The sequence below is a fragment of the Microtus pennsylvanicus genome, chromosome 3 (genome assembly GCF_037038515.1).
Source record: "Microtus pennsylvanicus isolate mMicPen1 chromosome 3, mMicPen1.hap1, whole genome shotgun sequence".
NCBI classification, from domain to species: domain Eukaryota; kingdom Metazoa; phylum Chordata; class Mammalia; order Rodentia; family Cricetidae; genus Microtus; species Microtus pennsylvanicus.
In genome coordinates this window covers 70,719,658-70,737,719 of record NC_134581.1, presented here as the reverse complement: position 1 = coordinate 70,737,719, position 18,062 = coordinate 70,719,658, and the positions used below count along the sequence as shown (strand labels likewise).

Here is an 18,062-nt window from a genome sequence, read left to right as displayed (position 1 = left end):
CAGTCTTGAGTTTAGTCCTGGTTAACTCTGGACAGATGGGTTCCTGCCCCTGGCAGTTTCTCATTTGTAAATAGAAGGGTTTCTACTAAATAATCTCCACCATGCATTTCAAATTTCAAATGTATGAGAGCTCCAGATTCCAGGAGAATAACAATAGCTACTTAACTCTAAATTGGTTCACACATCTTCAAAAAAGGAAAACAAAAGCCATAAAAAGTAACACAAGAGTAAATAAAAGCCGTCATAACCCAGGACTACAGCACAGGTGAGAAGCCAAGTATATTATGAAGTTAAAATCGTGCAAAGTCAGGGAGTGAGGCAAGTCAGCAGCAAAACCATCTGGAAAGTGGACAGCAGTCGGCAAAGGAATAAAGATCAGGGAGGATGGGGACTCAGAAGAAAGTGCCATCCAGAGTGGGAGGTGACAAGGACACATTCAGGGCTCGGTGTTTCTGTGTACTGATGATCAGGGCATCTCCTGGGAAGGAAGGACTTGAAGGCAAAAAGCACCAACCATGGCAACCTGGAAAAGGGGAATGGCCCTGAGGGAGAGGAAGTGATTTCAGAGGGGCACAGTTTTGAGTCTTTCTGGTAAAAATAAAGATAAAAACTGACAGCAGGCAGTGAAAATAGACATTAAATGGCCCCTCAGAAACAAAAGAGAATCACCAGTACAAAAGGCACACTGCTCCTCCCCTGTTGAAGGCACCGCACAGGAAAAATATTCCATTTCATATCTCCGCTAGAGAATACTCCTAACTAAAAATAACACCATTGTAAGTCTCCTGTATCCCTGTCTACATACAGTCCTTTCTGCTAGTCTGCGAAAGTATTAGAAAATGGCTGACACTACCATGTAATGTTATTTTAAAAGTAAGTCAAAATGAGGTCTAAAATATTTTGGTTGTAAAAAATGTACTCCCCCTCAACACAACCACCATGAAGTTGAGGAAAGCTATAACATTATGTCTCACCCTGAATTAAGCATCCTAAACACACATTTGCACATAGGAAAACAGTTCAAGGTATAAATTTAAACACTGATCTGAAAACAAATATAGACCAAAACAAAGCAAACAAACAAACCAAAAAGCCAGAAAGATGAGAAAGAATTGACCAAGTTTTGAAAATGGGCTGGGGGAAAGACAAAGTCATCTCAGATGGGAAATAAAAATGTCCGAGGGAGAACAAATTCAAGCAAAGGCTGGCGGTAGATGCAAAGCGCAGCTTCGAAAGAGTCAAGAAACTCAGAATTGTATTTAAGTTCAGTTTCCAGCACCCAAATTTGGGCATCTCAACAGCCATCTGTAACTCCAGCCCCAGGGGATCTGACTCCTTTTTTCTGGCCTCTGTGGATGCTACACACATATGATGCACATATTACACATAAAGTATATATGTCTATCTTTGAAATAATAATAGCAAAATCGGCTTGTTTCTTTATATCATTTAGCATATTATCCAAATGTATAAAAGTTCTATCTGTAATAATATACCCATATAGGTATAGTGTAAGGAAATTCATTCATTTAAGATATGCTAAAGAAAAAAAACACTATAGTTATGCTAAGGAAAAATACCTTATTACTTAAAGTTCTTTAGTAACAGAGTATGGTGCACACACCTTTAATCCCAGCACTTTGAGAGGCAGAGGAAGGAGGCTTTCTGCGAGTTTGAGGCCAGTGTGGTCTACATAGAGAGTTCCAGGTTGACCCTGCCTCAAAAAACAAGAACAAACAAACAATAAACCCTCTTTAATAGACAAAAAACAAGAGTGGAGTTGGGGAGGTGGCTAAGTTTGTACATTGCACACTTTGTGAGCACAAGGACTTGATTTTGATCCCCAGAGCCAATTGTAAAAAGAAAAAAAAAAGACCGGGCAAAGTGGTGTACACTTGAGGCGATGGGGACAAGCAGGACCCTGGGGCTCACGTGTCAATATCCAAATCAATGAGAGATACTACCTTCCCCAAGGAATGATACTCGGCACTCTCATCTGGCCTGCATATGCACACACACATGCACAAAGACAAGTGATGAACGGGAAGGAAAGTATGACATTTCACAGAAAAGGGGCTATTCTCCCTAATATATTAATATTGATATTAACAGTTTAAAACCTAATAGAACTATAGTGTTACATAAGGTTTGGGTGTGAGATGGCTCCTACAGACATGTATGTTTGAAAACTATGTTTCTCTGCTGGTGGTGATGTTTTGAGAGACTGTGGAGCTCTTAGGATATGGAGACTAACTGGAGGAAGTGGACACTGGAGAGGTGGGTCTTAAAATGTAGAACTCTGCCCGGCTCCCTGTCTGCTCTGTGCTATTTCACCAAGAGGCGAGAAAGTAAGGAGGCTGAGCTGCGTGCCCTCACTGGCACACTCCCCATCATGAGGGAAATGCTTCCTTAAACCACGAGCCCAACAAATCTCTCCTCCCTCACGTGGCTTCTTGCCAGATGTTTGGTCACAGCAAAGAGAAGAGTAACTAGGACACGTAGCTTTCCAACAACACTGGACATGGTCCTTGCTTCTTATCCCAGTACTTGGGAGGCAGTGGTAGGTGAATCTCTGTGAGTTCAAGACCAGGCTGGTCTATAGAGAGTTCCAGGCCAGCCAGTGTTATGTAGTGAGACTCTGTCTCAATAAATAAATAAGTAATTCCTCAGAAAATATGCAATGCCCCTTAATGATACTGAAAGATGCTTGACTTCACTAATAATGGGGAAATACAAATTTAATTTTTTTCCATCCTGACTGTGGTTTCCCCTCCCTCCTCTTCTCCTCATCCCTCCCTCCTACTTCTTCTTTGCCCCCCCCCCACCTCCATCTACTCCTCCTCTGTTTCTCTCCAGAAAAGGGCAGGCCTCCCATGAATATGAACCAAACACAGCACATCAAATTGCCTTCTTATTAAGACTGGCCAAAGCAACCCAGTAAGAGGAAAAGGATCCCCAAATAGGGCAAAAGACCCAGAGAAAGCCCGTTTCCTCTGTTAGGAGTTCCACAAGAGGACCAAGCTACAAAACTGAATCATACATGCAGAGGGCCTCAATCATTCCCAAGCAGGCTCCCTGGCTGTTAGTTCCTTCTCCATGAGGCCCTACAAGCCCAGGTTAGTTGCTCTGTGGGTTTTCTCATAGCATCCTTGACCTTTCTGACAATCCTTCCTCCCCCTCTTCTGAATGATTCCCTGAGCTCAGCCTAATGTTTGGCTGTGGGTATCTGCATCTGCTTCTGTCAGTTACTGGATAAAGCATCACTGTTGACAACTGGGCTAGGCCATAATCTATGTATTAGCAGAATATCACCAGGAATCATTTCATTAACATTTTTGTTTGTTTATTCCAGTCGTGTTTGGTTCTATCCTAGGTCTCTGAGCTTTCTAACCTCTGAGACCTGGTCCCCCACTTAGTGTCAGGGCTGGGCTCTCCCTCATGATGTGGGTCTCAGACTAGACCAGTCATTGGTTGGCCATTCCCACAATTTCTGTGTCATCTTTACCCCAGCACATCCTATAGCAGGACAAATTGTAAGTCAAATATTTTGTGGCTGGGTTGGTGTCCAAATCCCTCCACTGAAGGGAAGTTATGCCTGGTTGCAGGAGATGGTCAGTTCAGAAAAGATGGCTCAGTGGTTAAGAGCACTGGTTGCTCTTCCAAAGGGTTCAATTCCTAACAATCACAGGGCAGCTCACAACTGTCTGTAATCCAGTGCCAGGGGATCTGACACTCTCACACAAACATGTATGCAGGCAAAACACCAATGTGCATTAAAAAAATGGAAATGTGAATTTAAAATGGACTAGTTTCTCAGTTAAGAAGAAAGAAAGAAAGGAAGGAAAGAAGAAAGAAAGAAAGGAAGGAAAGAAGAAAGAAAGAAAGAAAGAAAGAAAGAAAGAAAGAAAGAAAGAAAGAAAGAAAGAGAGAAAGAAAGAGAGAAAGAAGAGAAATGTCAGGCCACCGAAATGGCTGAGTGGGTTAAGGCTAAGCAAGCCTGGCTACCCAAAGCAGAAGGGAAGAGAATTGTAATATTATAATCTAACCTCCACATTCACACCATAGCTTGTGTTTCCCCATCCCATATGCACACACATCATCATCAACAACAACAACAACAATAATGACATAATAATAACAGCAATAATAATAATGTTTTTTTAACTCCAAAATCTTGACAATCTTTTTCTCAGTGGAGCAGTAGGGACCAGATTCTCTCTTACTCTTCCAGTGTGAAAGCAAAAACGGTCCAGCTCCTATGGAAGGAACATGGCTATGTCTGAAGAATCAGCAAGCACATTGCCCTTTAACCCTTCACCCCCATTTCTCAGTTACTCTGATGATGCTCTTCGGACAGCTATAGAATGAAAACATTCATGGGGTTTTTCTTTGTGCCACTGGGTGTAATTAAAAACACCACTGGAGGTGATGCAAACGCTCATGTGCAAGAGACTAATTAAGTAAATGACAGCAGCAGTCCATAATTGGAAGTTATAAAGCCATCAGAAGAAAAGCGCTCTTCCACTGAGTTATATCTCCAGTCTTCTTGCTACTTTTATTTTGATACTTAGTCTCACTGCTTTGCTCAGATTGGCCTTCAAATCATTCTGTAGCCCAGGCAGGCCTTGAACCTTTGATCTTTCAGCCTCAACCTCCTAAATAATTGGAATTACAAGCCTGCCTCTCTCTGATACTTTTTTAATTATAGGATTATTCAAGTCATACTTACTATAGTTGAAGATCCAAATATCAAATTAGGAAGGAGAAGAGAATACAGTAAAACTATTAAAATTGAGGCTATCATATAAATAATTATGTATGTCATATGTGTTGTTCCATTTTCCATTGTTATAACAAAACACACAAGGCTGAATAATGCATAAAGAAAGGAGGTTTATTTAGCTCACAAGTTTGGAAGCCCAAAGTCTAAGTTCAATAAGCCCATGATTCACTCTCTGGTGAGAGTTCTCAACTACATCACAACATGGCAGATGGTGCCATAGAATAAGTATATAGTAGAAGCCAGAGAGTCCTTCTTGATATCAGTGTCCATATAAACTATGTTCATCCCTTCTGGAGGCAGGATTCTCAGTGGTATAACTACTCACTACAATCAATCTCTTCAAGTTCCCTGACTTTATGTTGACACATTGGGACCAAGCTTCTACTACTTGAACCTTTATGTAACAAACCATACCTAATGTTTATGTTGAGCAAACAATAATATGTATGTATGTATGTATGTATGTGTATCACACACAACACATTATTCAGTTTCAAAATATCACCCAGGTGGAACAGAGAAAGATACCCATGAAATGACCAACTCCAGCACACACCAACTTAGTCAAATGCTCAAACTTAACTTCACCAAGAACAGGACAAGCTCATATTTTGTGCTTGATTCTGTATCCTCTCATTATTAGTATGGGTTCCTGCCCACTCTCACACCCTCCAACAAAGCCCTGTAAACTCCTTAAGGTCTATTGGAGTCCTTGCAATGCCAATCTTTTCTTCCTTAGGTCTTTACCCTCTCTAAACTTTGACCTATGACCAGACTAACAAATAGTGTTTCTCCAGTGTTCCATGATGAATGTCAAATAATTATCTATTGATCAATGACAATGAGAAAAGAAGACTCTGATATTTTCTTTGTGTGTGTATGTGTTTGTGTGTGTGTGAGTGTGTGTGTAAAAAGCCTTACCATGAAGAAGACTGTCCACTAATGATGTAATACGCACCATAGAGTTGAGAAAAGCTCCTTTGACTTAGTCAAATATAACCAACAGATGCTAAAACATTATGAGAATAAATTTTGAAGATCAAAATACTCAAAACATCACCAGGTAGAACTTAGCCAAATGATCAAACTTGGCATCACCAGGAATGGGACAGGTTGACATCATGAGCTTTGTCATGCTGTGTTCTGCTCAGGCTACAACCTTGCCTATATATCATCTGTGAAAGCGTACTCACCTGAGTCTAATCTTGAAAAAGCATTCAGATTTCAAGTTAAAACCACCAGGCATTCCTTAAGGCAAGTGACCGAGACTCCTCAAATGACTGATAGCATAGAGATCTATTGAGGAAGAAAAATAGCTCTAAGGCAAAGACTAAGAAGACATAATGGAATGCTATTCGATTCCTGACCAGTGAATGAACACTTTAAAAAAAGAGAGCCATAAAAAGCACCATTAAGGTATTCACAGAAATCTGAACCAAAATTAGAGATTTGATAAAACTACGGTATCCTCCTTAAATCTCCTGAGTATGAGAATTAAAACATAGCTATTTAGAAGACTACCCATAGCAAATATGGCAAAAATATTAATGGCCAATTTATATTAAAATTATATGAATATTTGCATACTATTTCCCAATGGCCAAATTTAGAATTTTTCAAAATGAAATATTGAGGAAAATACTGTACTTAAAAGAAAAAAATAGACTCTATGATTTTTTTAAAAAATTCTAAGTTTGTCTAATTCTCCAGGCAAATTATCTTTAGCATCTGTCTATCATGTTCCCACTGCCGCTGGCTCACAGCCTCCATCGATTCACAGCCAGGAACCCTGGAAACGGTAGCATCAGAGTTTGCAAGGCCTCTCTCTTCCTTCTCCCAGATCATCCTCCTAACTAGGGATTTTGTGAAGACTCAATTTTGTGCAATTTTTTTCAATAGATCCAATTTATCCTGGGGCTAAATTCAACCTCTTTAGTCTAGCAGTTCCTTCTGCTATGAACCTGTGTTTTAAACTGCTGCCCTGACATCCATCTCCAGGTGAAAGCTGCAGAAGCCCCAGAATGAACAAATTTGCTGCAGAATTTCACATGTCCCTTCCCTCAAAGCCTGAATCTGCTGCTGAATGCCATGTATTCATAACCCCAGCAGCCGCTGCTGTGCAGGTGTGGCCTCTTAGACTCAGCCTAGGCTTCTGTCCACTCTCTTTATGTTTGTTTTTATTGAGCTATACACTTTTTCACTCCCCTCCCTCCCCTCTCCCCTTCTATCAACCCCATTCTGTAAGCCTACTGTGTCCCTCCACTGTCAATCTCTTTCACCCTAGGCCTTCATCATCTCTAAGCTTGAACCTATGAGCAGCCTACCAACTAGGCTTTGCCTATTGTTCCACGTCAAATGTTAAAGATTATCTGTCATGCGATGGTGGCGCACGCCTTTAATCCCAGCACTTGGGAGGCAGAGGCAGGCGGATCTCTGTGAGTTCGAGACCAGCCTGGTCTACAGAGCGAGTTCCAGGACAGGCTCCAAAGCCACAGAGAAACCCTGTCTTAAAAAAGCAAAAAAAAAAAAAAAAAAAAAAAAAAAAAAAAAAAAAAAAAAAAAAAAGATTATCTGTCATTGGAGGACAACGAGGAAAGAAGACCCAGATTCCATTTCCTTCTTCCTCCTTTCCTCTCAGAAAGAAGAAACTGCCAAAGCAGTTGTCACCTCAAGCTCTGGGTGAGGAAAATGGAAGAGAAATCATTAGCTCTTCCTTTGCCAAGGTGCCCAAAAGCTCCGTGTAACAAATGCCAGGATATTAAAAGGCATAAAGTCCAGTTTTCCTGTCTAATTCCTGTCTAGTAGAAACTAGAGAACGGATACACAGGGGTGGAAGAAGCCTCTACTCCATGATGGCTATCATGTGCATGTGCCTGATGCTCATAGTGCTCATGTGGGCATGGCAGCCTGTGCTGTCTGGAGATGCCTGTGCCTGGGGTGGATCAAGCAGATCTTCCAGAGCAGGGCTTGGTAAACGGTCCATGGCTTGATTTTTTTCAGTATACCAGGTTAAGGCAGCTTTTTAAATTTCATATTCTAGAAAGAGCCAAAACCTTAAATGTCCTACAAAATCTAAAATAGTTACCATTATGGATTTAGAGAAAAAGTTGAAAACTATACAAACATGAATTTGAATCCTGTGATTGTCCATCCATGGGTAGGCAGCTATAGACAGCCAGTTAACCCTCATCTCTCTTGATTTTGTTAAATGTTTGCATATATTCATGTGTATACAACTTTTATCTGGATCCCCCTCAGAGGCCAGAGGAAGATGTGAGATCCCCTAGCAGTGGAATTGTTGTAAACTGCTCAATGTGGGTGCTGGGAACTGAACTCGGGTTCTCTACAAGAGCACTCAGGGCTCTTAGACTTTAAGTCATCTCTCCAATCCCATCACTAATCCCTATTATTTCCGACTTTTTCATTTGCGCACGTGGATGAAATACCTAATCTTGGGATAGTGCAAAAAGTTAAGTGAATTGGTGTTTATTATTTATTTAGTGAAATACTTGATAGACAAGTATTCCAATTTGATATTTATAATTAGAATAGAAGGAAAAAATGTTAGTTTAAACAATCATGCTTGCCTTTTCAAAAAAATATAATCCACATTAAAAGGGTAGAATTTTTTTTCTATGGCTCTCTTCCCCTGGCTGAGATTAATGGAAGAAGATGAAGAAAAAAATGGAAATTTCAAAATTCTTGCCAATTATTCTAGACTGCCAAAGAGAAATGTTGGAATATATAGTCTATGATTTAGTAGGACATATCAATGAGTCTTTGCATATATAAATAGGAGTTCAGAGCCAAGTAGGGTAGGGAATATAGATATAAGACAATCTATACAGCAAAAAAAGAATTTGGTTTGAAATAGAAAATAAAGTTTCTTTAACATTCATGAGGGAGGATAAAATATACAATATCTCCCTCTTTACTAAACACACAGAAATAGTAAAAAAAAAATTAATGACTTTAAAATAATAGAACAGTAAATATATACAAACTCTTATCCAAAGGCAAAGAACAGGATTCTCAGTTGAGTAAAAAACAGAAAGATATCCTTAAAAGGAAGAAGAAGAAATTGTCATGCCATATACCATGTAGGGAAACGAGGGTGATATACATAGGCCTAAGATCATTACCAATCAGATATTGGGACATTGTCGCTACAGATACTAACACAAGTCAATCACAAAAATATGAGCCCAATCTTCTATTACGTAACCTAGATTTTGCACATCTCAAAGAATAAGGAAATCTTTCAGAAGATTTGCTAGTTGAACAATATACAACACAGAGATAGAGAGAAAGGTGGGACAAAGAAGAGGTTACAGCCGGCTTTCAAAGTCTTTTTAGTGATAATAGTCCTAAGAGTAATACGTGTCAACAACAACTACAACAAAACACAACGCTCACGTCAATGGAGATGAGAAATAGTTTATTCTGGAGCCAAATATGAGTGACCATGGCCTGAGAGCAGAGATTCGGGTTACCCCAAATTTCAATGTGGTAACAGTTTCATGAAATTTGTATAGTACAGAACAAAGAAAATCATAAATCAACGCGATTTCCAGATGCTTTCGTGGAAACTTTAGATAGATGGTTAGAGCCAAATAGTGAAACAGCAGCCACAGGACTGAAATGCTATCTGATGACACCCTTGGCCTTTTGGATGGTGGAAACTAGGTTTTGTCAAGTTAATACATTCCAAAAGATTTGATCTGTTAGTCACAACATATACAGTCAGACACAGAAGTAGGTAGGGAATGGGGGGGGGGGCTAAAAACAGCCCAAGACAAATGTAATTAGAATCAGGACCTGCAACATTCTAAACTCTCTACAATTATTGAAGCGTTAATCAATTAATCAGCCTTGTCAAAGACTCAGTGGGAGGAGCAATTGCTTCCTGGGAATTTTAAAGTACACCAAGAGCTCGGCAATGGTTCAGTCTGTAAAGCATTGACTTTGCCAGCATAAGGACCTGAGTTTGCTCCACAGACTCACTGAAAGACAGACTGATGGTGTGTGCCTTTAATCATACGGATGGAGAGATGGGAGGTAGAGACAGGCCAAGCTCTAGAAGCCCTCTAGCCAGCTAGGCTTACCTGCTTGATGAAATTCCAGGTTAAGGCTCTCTGCTCCTCCCTGTTCTAGCGACAGCCGCTTCTTTTTGTGCAGTGCCAGCCTCGTTCCAGAGACACGATAGTGAAGGTCAGAGTGAAAGGATTTGGCCGTATTGGACTCCTGGTTACCAGGGCTGCCTTCACTTCTGGCAAAGTGGACGTTGTTGCCATCAATGACCCTTTCATCGACCTCAACTACATGGTCTACATGTTCCAGTATGACTCCACCCATGGCAAGTTCAAAGGCACAGTTAAGGCTGAGAATGGGAAGCTTGTCATCAATGGGAAGGCCACCACCATCTTCCAGGAGCGAGATCCCGCCAACATCAAATGGGGGGATGCCGGCACCGAGTATGTTGTGGAGTCTACCGGTGTCTTCACCATCATGGAGAAGGCTGGGGCCCACTTGAAGGGTGGGGCCGAGAGGGTCATCATCTCCGCCCCTTCTGCCGATGCCCCCATGTTTGTGAGGGGTGTGAACCATGACAAGTATGACAATTCCCTCAAGATTGTCAGCAACGCTTCCTGCACCACCAACTGCTTAGCCCCCTGGGCCAAGGTCATCCATGACAACTTTGGCATCGTGGAAGGACTCATGACAACAGTCCATGCCATCACAGCCACCCAGAAGACTGTGGATGGCCCCTCTGGGAAGCTGTGGCAAGATGGCCGTGGTGCTGCTCAGAACATCATCCCTGCGTCCACTGGCGCTGCCAAGGCTGTGGGCAAAGTCATCCCAGAGCTGAACGGGAAGCTCACGGGCATGGCCTTCCCCGTTCCTACCCCCAATGTGTCCATCGTGGATCTGACATGCCGCCTGGAGAAAGCTGCCAAGTATGATGACATCAAGAAGGTGGTAAAGCCGGCATCGGAGGGCCCACTAAAGGGCATCCTGGGCTACACTGAGGACCAGGTCGTCTCCTGTGACTTTAACAGTGACTCCCACTCTTCCACCTTCGATGCTGGGGCTGGCATTGCTCTCAATGACAACTTTGTAAAGCTCATTTCCTGGTATGACAATGAATTCAGCTACAGCAACAGAGTGGTGGAACTCATGGCCTACATGGCCTCCAAGGAGTAAGAAGCCCGCCCTGGACCACCGATCCCAGCAAAGACACAACAAGAGAGAGGTCCTCGGCTGCTGAGCAGTCTCTGCCCTAACTAACCCTTGACACTGAGCATCTCCCTCACAGTTTCCATCCCAGACCCCCAGAATAGCAGGAGGGGGCTTAGGGAGCCCTACTCTCTTGAATACCATCAATAAAGTTCATTGCACCCCTCTTCAAAAAAAAAGAAAGAAAGAAATTCCAGGTTAATAATCCTGCCTCAAACAAAAAAAGGAAGGTGACTGAGAAATGGTACCTAACATTATCCCACAACCTAAACACACACACACACATACATGTGCGTGCACACACACATATACACACATAAAAAGAAGTCTCATGTTCAGGGTTGGCAAAAGTATAATGGCTCTGTGGGGCCTTATTATCTCCAACAACAGAGTGGGCTGCTACCACCTGAACAAACAAACAAACAAATAAACCCAAAGGTAATGTCAATTTTGATCCAACATCCTCTATGATCAGTATTATATTTTATAAATATAATATATGACAAGATGAGTTCCATAGATTCAACAGACAACACCCATGGCTGCTTTGAGCATACGAAAGAAACTCAAAAAGAGCCGACATTGCTGTCAGCTGAAACACATACATACACACACACACACACACACACTACTAGGGAGGGAGGGAGAGAGAGAGAGAAGAGAGGAAGCTGTTTGCATAACAGAAGGAGGAAATAAAAGGAACCCCTTAGTAGTTATTACCACTGCCTCCTCTTGTGTTCTGGGGACAAGACTAGGAGGAAGATGAGGTAACTGGAGCTCTGCCATCCGTGTGCAAGTGGCAAGAGGGGATCTTCCTGGTGATGGTGATTAATATCATAATAGATTTAGGGGCTGACCCTGTCCAGTTGGTTTAAGTCTCTTTCTACATATCAGTTCTAATGGAAAATGTCTTCCTACTAAGAAGTCTAGTGCATGAGGCCATTATCCATAAGCCGGAAGTCATTTATCAGAGATGATGAGAACAGACAAGAAGTCAACTTTGGTAATTCTCACGTAGGGTCACCAGCCCATTCTACTAGAAAGACACACCAGAATCTGTTTCACACACTCACACAGGAATGTCTCAGGCCACACATGCCCAGGTGACCCAATCCCTATACAGTTATTTGTATCTGTACTATCAGCAAACCAGACCTGATGACGTCATCATCCACAGCAAGCAATAAAAAGGGGCAGCGATACCCACAAGCCCTGAGAGCACATTTGTGCCCGGTGGGGAAGCTCGCCACCATCTAATGGAAGTGGAAATATCTATGGGGAGATGCCATGACCCAGATTACCTCATCCACTTATACACAGTTACCTGTGGCATGGTCAAGCGTACTTTAGTCAAGACAGGGTATCATCTAAGCAAAAGACTGAAAGTTGAGGCAAGTGTGATTTGAGTATTTTTTAAATGCAGATAAGCCTACTAATCAATACACAGGTGATTAGTATTAACAAGATTTCTAGGAGCATCAAAAATTTGATTTTTCCTGTAGGTGAATATCTGAAGAAGAAAAATGGTTAGAAATAATTTGCAAGTCCAGTGATAATCACCAGAACCTTGAGGAAACAAACTTCGAGCAAGCCCAGACAGTGTCTATGTCACACATGATTCAACTGAAGTAATAAAAGATCAAAACACAGAACTGAAGATCATCCTGTTAAGCAAAACAAGCCATGCTTTCTCTCTTATGAGAGAGGAGGGGACAAAAAAAACCCAGAAAATTAAAAGGAAAAAATGGTAGAAAATAGAAAGGGAGTGGGAAAACCGAGGATGTTCTTGGTGCTTGGGTCCAACACAAAGGTAAATGGCTTACATGAAACATAGAGGAGGGATATGTGTGAGAAACCAAGGGTAGGAACCTAACCTAGGGACAGTGTCAATAAACACGGAGCTTGCGCATTGGTCTGTAGTCCTTTTGAGAGTGGAGTGTCTCACACCCGGTAAGGCTCTCATAAAGATCCTGGGACCCTTGACTCCTAGAGATTCATTTTCCTGTCTGTCAAATGAAAGAGCATTTATGAAGATCATCAAATGGTCCCTGAACGAAGGCACATCAATATGCTGTCCTACCATGGCTTTTGGGAAAGAGCTGGAGTCAGATGAAGAAGAAAACGGTCACGTTTCATTATATGGTGACCCAGGACAGGAAAGTGAAGTATACTGTTGAGATTACTAAGTAAAGACATCCCATTGCTAGTATCCGGGGTGGGGGCAGGGAGATAGTGAAAGCTACCTTCTTTAGAAAAATCACAGAACATCACTAGAATGTTAACGCTCTAGTATGCCCCATCATGGAGCTATAGGACCAAGCAGCAGGAGAGAATATTAGGCAGGACTCTCTAGAGAAACAGAGCCAATAGGATTGTCTGTAATAAAGAATTCCTCATAATTATGGTATCTGGTAAATCCCAAGACCTGAATAGTGAGTGGGCTAGTTGAAGACCCAGGAGGGCCAATGGGTGTCATTCCTATCCACAGGCCAATACATCTGAGACCAAGAAAGTTAATATCTCAATTCAAATGTAAAGGTAAAAGAAAAGTCAGTGTCTCAATTTGATGGTCACCAGACAGAAAGAATTCTCTTCTCTTAGGAGAGGATCACTTTTTGCTCTCATCAGACTGTCAACTGATTGGATGAAGCCTCCTCATTTTAAAGAGGTCAATCAGCTCACCTGATCTTCCAACTTAAACACAAAGCACATCCAAAACCACTGTCAGGATAACACCCAAAATACTGTACATGCGAAGCAGTATCTGAGCACTCTGTGGCCAGTCACACCAACACAAAGCATTAGCTGTCACAGCAGAGAAAAAAATATATATCAATTAGCTATCTCCAGTAAACAGTGAAACTCAAAACACCGCAATTCTTTGAAGCACTGTGCTTCACAATTATCCCTGTGTACTAATGATGTTCTCCATGACTGGGATGCAGTGCCTGACAGAAGCAATCTAAGGGAAGAAGAGTTTATGTGGACTCTCACAGTTCCAGGGGATTTTAGTTCATCATAGCAGACAGCAACTATCAGCACCGGTGGTGGATATGCCCTTCAGTGTTTGCCCAGTTGACTTGTGGATTCCAGCCAAGCTTTACCTCCCAAAGATTTCACAGCCTCACTCAAACGACCGGCTGAAGACCAAATGTTGAAACACACAGCCTGTGGGAGACATTTTACATTCCGGCTCTAATACCATACCAAATATTGAAGGATAAAAACGGTTGGATTTCTACTGAATTAAGTCTTTAAAAAGACTCATTCCATTCTCCTCCTGAGAGAAGTCATGAACAAGTAAAAATCTAATCATGTATATATATCGCAACCTGGGCTCTAGGTTTTTCAGTCCATATTCCATTGGCAAGGACTAAACAAAAGCCATACTAACACGGGAAACACTGGAATAGCCATAATATATGTTGGCCAATGTCAAGCAATCTTAGAAGGTCGTAGCCATGCCAGCCACACGCCGAGTGAACCCTGCTTGTATGACAGAACATCCAACAGTAGCTTTCAACAACTTCTTTTCCTGAAAATGACAGCCAACTGATGCTCTGAGACAATTCAAGGATGAATTAATAGTGTTCTTTCTACAGGCTGCCCAACCCCAGGAGATGCCACTGATGAAAAGAGACATGACACTCTGAACATGGGAGGAAGAACAAAACCACATAGGCCAACAGCATAGACAGAAATGCTATCGCCTTCATGAGAGGTCAGGATTCATGAGGATGAGAGATTGAAACACTAGCTGCTATAGCTTGCCTACATGTCAGAGGCACCAGGATGTCTCATTATGAACTAAAGTTAGAGATGCTGTCCAGTTTCCCTTCTCATACCCAGGGATAAAAGAAGCCAGCTATCCAGAGGAGACCATGTGAAAAGCAAAGAAGAAAATTGCCTTTTCCAGATGAAATACTGGACCAGGGTTCCTCTCTGGTGGCTCTCTTAAACACAACTACCTCCTTCTCTCTCTCTCTCTCTCTCTCTCTCTCTCTCTCTCTCTCTCTCTCTCTCTCTGTGTGTGTGTGTGTGTGTGTCTGTCTGTCTGTCTGTCTGTGTATGCTTGTCTGTGTGCACATGTGTGTACGGGTTTTCATGCACATGTCCATGTACCTGTTTGTGTATGTCTGTGTGTGGCGGCTAGAAGACAATTTTGGTATTGCTTCTCATGTGTTTTACAGCCTTTTTCTTGAGTCAAGGCTGCTTACTGAAGTAGAGTTCTCCACATAGCTACCTGGCTAGCCAATAAGCCCCAAGGATCTGCCTATCTCTGCCTCTGGGATTAAAAACACATGCCACCACTGCTGCCACCAACCACCACCACCGCCGCTGTTTTTCTTGCTTTTTAATTATGAATTCTGGTGCCTGAATTCAGGTCCTCATGCTCTCTAAGCAACTGCTTGCCAACTGGGCCAACTCCCCAGCTCTGTATAAATATGATTGAGCAGCAAGCTTCAGTGAACATAATGACAATGATTACCACTGTTATAATTGCTTTGTTGTAGTTTTTGAACATCTTCAAACTTAGAGCCTAAGATAGACAGCCTCCAAAGGGAGCAGCTTGGGGAAGAGGAAAGTTTTGGACGTGGGCACCACTCACTATGTTTGAGACTATAATGTAAGTTTGTCATATTGCTTTTAGAATAAACAATTTGTCAACAGAATTCTGGAAAGAAACTGGATGGTTGACAGTCTTAAGCTGGACAGGTGATCATCATGTTACCTAGGATTCATTATCGAAGTTAGTCTTCAATATGACTCCAAATATCTTAGCCTTCTTATTCCTTGTATCATACATACTGTATCATTCTAGAGAGGGCTGTCTTGTGTGTTCATGTGTCATGTCCAGGGCTAGGTAATAGAAGACACTGTTATCTCTTAGATGAGGGAAGACAGCTGCCCCCTCAAGAGGACACTCATTCTGCCCTATGGAGAAGTTTATGTGCAAAGAAACAGAATCTTTGCCATCAGGACCAGTTTCCAAGCTGTGGCTATAACATTTTGGCAGCGGATGCAGATTCTCCAGTCCTAACTAAGTTCAGACAACTGAAACCTCATAAGGAATCGTGAGCCAGAGCAGCACAGCCAAACTGCTCCCAACTTGCTGGCACACAGAAACTGTGAGAGATTAAAACACGAGTCACCAGCAGCTATAGTTATCTACACAAGACCTGTGTAAGATCAAGCCAGTCTTCCAGTGTGGATGGTGAAGGAGTTCACAAGCCCCACCTCCAGGGGAGGAACTATTGACAATTCTCTTCAAGGATAGGTTTCTTTAAGATTCTTTGTAGGTTGACAATGCTCCAGTTGATGTGTCTATGCCTATGCACTATTTGATATCAATGGAATATATATTTAAGAAAAACATGACATTTAGGAGGAGCTTGGGGGAGATGAGGAAACTGGAAGGGAAAGTTGGGGAGAATATGATTGAAATACGTGGTGTGCATGTGTGAAATTCTCAAAGGGTAATTTTTAAATATTACATGTGCATGAAAACCATATGAATTGCTAGTTACAGCTGTGAAGTTTTCAGCCATGTTGCTACACAGTAGTAGATGACTAAACCAGTAGAGACAGAAAGCGAGTCACAAGCAAGACACACGAGATGTGGGAAAAGGAGGTAATGGCTAAGGAAGTGGCTTGTGAGTTGTAGGAAGATCCCACCAGACACACTAGCTATTAATAATAAAGTGGGGGCCTGCATGGGATGCTAATGAAACATGAAGCAAGCAGGATGTAAGGTGAAACAATTGTTGTGGAGAAGACAAACCATGGTCATTTCACCTCTGGAATGCAATCTCTGTCGCCCCCAAACCAGCTACCTATAGTGGACATCCATATGACTTCATTTTGGTCCAACATGCTCTGTCCAAGAAATTGACAAAACATCCCTGGATGTCAGGAAAGGAAATTGGCAAGCAGTATCTGTCTAATCATACATTTTCTGGCAATGTTGACCTCCCTGTCAGAGGTCAACCATGTGCTTTGTCCAGGGCACCATCTGTGCCTCAGACCTCTTGCTTCAGCAGGAAGAGCGGATGCAGCAGACAGGAGGGAGATGGATAGGTTTGTGGAGCCTGGGATTCAAGGAGTGTGGTCCCTCCACCTGCTCAGACTTGTCCTAAGTGAGTTAGCCCACCTGCCTTTCTCTCCTTGGCCCTGCTGTGTGTTTTCAACAGATGTGGTGAAGTACTTTGATTTGGTCTGTGAGCCATTCTCTTCTAAAACCCCAGAAGTCGCTTAGTTAGTATAGAACTTACAAGCCACCTGCCACCGCACATGACAGGGGCCTAAGGAAAGTTACATCACTACCCTGGGTATCAGGTTTCTTCCTTTTGTAAAAAAAAAAAAAAAAGTGCCTAGTGGTTGACTGTCCAGTAGACCTGCAGCACACACCAGGACTCAAGAGAAGGCACAACCATGTGCCAGGCACAAGCTAGGCAGTTATACCAAAACTGTTTTCCCTGCCCTTGGGTCAGCCTGCACCTGTAGATGACCTATTCAAAGTCATACACCCACCTTCCAGAATTCTTAAGAACTAATAACATTTCTGAAAGCATCTACCAGAGGCTCTGGTGCATGACCAATGCCAGGCAATAGTTCATTTTAAATGCCTTCCTTCCCCTACAAACATTTGAGCAGCTGTCTCTTTGCTATCATTTCCAAAATGTAGGCAGTTCCTCTATTCCCTTCAACTCGGGGCACTCCCTCAGCAACTCCCAACTTCCTATTCCTTTAAAGGTCAGAGCTTCCTTCCTTTATGGGGGAATTGCTGCTCATGCAGGGAGAAACCAAATGACTTTAATTTACCCTAAGACACAAATGACTAACAATAGAGCCTTGCTCAGAGAGGAAGTTTTTATAGGGAGGTGGAAGTGCGAGCAAAAGACAGTGTTCAGAAAAAGGGCACCCAGAGGTGGAAGGAGAAAGGCCTCCACAGGAAAACCTTGATGCAAAACTGAATCTGAACATTTGGAGACTCCAGGACTGACCCAGATAGCTTACTGTCTTAGCAATACCTGCCATCTTG

General features: G+C 42.3%; 1 pseudogene; it reads left to right on the top strand.

The window, feature by feature from the left end:
* Positions 1–9,982: 9,982 nt before the first annotated feature.
* On the top strand, positions 9,983–11,171 carry LOC142847059 (glyceraldehyde-3-phosphate dehydrogenase pseudogene; annotated as a pseudogene).
* Positions 11,172–18,062: the final 6,891 nt, after the last annotated feature.